The 1,568-nt window shown below is 33.7% G+C and overlaps 1 non-coding gene across 1 annotated transcript; it reads left to right on the forward strand.

Annotated features, from left to right (window-relative positions):
- The first annotated feature begins 332 nt into the window (after positions 1–332).
- LOC113276795 lies at positions 333–526 on the forward strand. The gene has a single exon (XR_003324611.1). It is a non-coding gene; the product is annotated as a U2 spliceosomal RNA (small nuclear RNA).
- The last annotated feature ends 1,042 nt before the right edge of the window (positions 527–1,568 follow it).

Raw genomic sequence — 1,568 nt, forward strand, 5'->3', positions numbered from 1 at the left:
GATATATAAACATTATTTTGATTTCCATATTTATTTGGGTGTGGATGGTTTTTGGCACCTTAGTGCTAGTAGCTTTCATTACCACTCCCTCCCAAGTCTCAATCAATTAGCAAGCAACAGTCACATGGAACAAAAGGAAGTGCCACTAATGCTAATTACATCATTTGATGTTCATGTGCATTTATAATTCAAATGAGTATAACTTGAAACGTTTTGTACAATGCGACAAGATTGGGAAATTAATTTTACCATTAAGAATTACAATAGAGTGGTAGATGGATAAAATAATCTTATCAAGTTTAACCGAGCCAAAAAATAAAGTAATGCAAAAAAAAGTTCCTCATTTAGTATTAGATCAAGAGTAGTATCTGTTCTTATCAGTTTAATATCTGATATGCCATCCATCGGATGGCACGATATTAATCTAATTTTTTCCATGGAGGAGTTCCCATCACAGCAGCTTGCTGCTGGGGTTCTCACGCGTCGCCTCTGCGTTCCACTACTGCAGAGGCCTGGCGCACCCTCTTATTAAATTAGCTTGTTGCTAGGTTACCAACTAAAGGCTTTGTATAAGTTTTAAATTTTATTTTGTATTTGTTTGAATTTTTAATAAATTTGAGAAGAAATAAATAACAAAAAAAGTTAAGAGGTTGCAAAAAGAATTAAGGTAATAAATAGCAGTGAGCATGGAGCATTCGATTTTAAAGTTTCTAGAAGCTTATTTTCACTGGCTTTTAAAAGTTACGTGAAAATCAAAACATTTTTCAACCAAATTAACATTCATGTAAAAAAATATTAGGTAATGTAGATGTTTAAACTTTGAAATGAATTTCGAGCATACCAACATTGTTAACACATGGTATAAGTATCAAGATGATAGCTGATTTGAGCATGTAACTGTTATGTCAAACTATTTTCTGAATGATAATTAAGTTTTTCTTTACAAAAATAAAAAAAACCTTTGAAATGCTTTTGCAAAAAAGAGAGAGTCGATCAAATGGCTACTATTTTGTCCAGCTTATCTGAGGAACAGCTATGAGAACTGACTATTTTTACTGCTGTATTAACGATATGGATCCATCGAAATTATATATAAATTATACTTCAGCAAGGCATGTGCAAGATGATATCCCTCGACTACAGGCATCCAAAAGTGATATTCATATCATAGCCCTAAGAGTAGTTGCAATGGAACACTCAGCAAAGTTGAGCATTTTAAGACTCCACTATATGGAATGACCAAATGGGCAGATAGGATTAGTAAATGCTTAGTTTCAAGGGTTTTGCTATTCCCGGTATCTCATAGCCACTATGCTAGCTATATCTTCTTAGCTGTAGGTGTTTCTCTCCCACTTTTTTGACAACTCATGAAGTTCCATATTGGGGAATAAAACTTTTCAGTGTTGATGTTTTTAAATTTGGCTTTTCGTTTCCTTAAGGAAACTAGGAAACTTCATGGATGGCACAAAAGTCAAGTCCGGATTTAATACACTGGGCAGTATGGTTGTTGTTTACCACTTCCCCTCTCTATATAAACAATGGAATAGTTGTTTACTTGTACATCCATT

The sequence above is a fragment of the Papaver somniferum genome, chromosome 4 (assembly GCF_003573695.1).
Source record: "Papaver somniferum cultivar HN1 chromosome 4, ASM357369v1, whole genome shotgun sequence".
Lineage (NCBI taxonomy): Eukaryota > Viridiplantae > Streptophyta > Magnoliopsida > Ranunculales > Papaveraceae > Papaver > Papaver somniferum.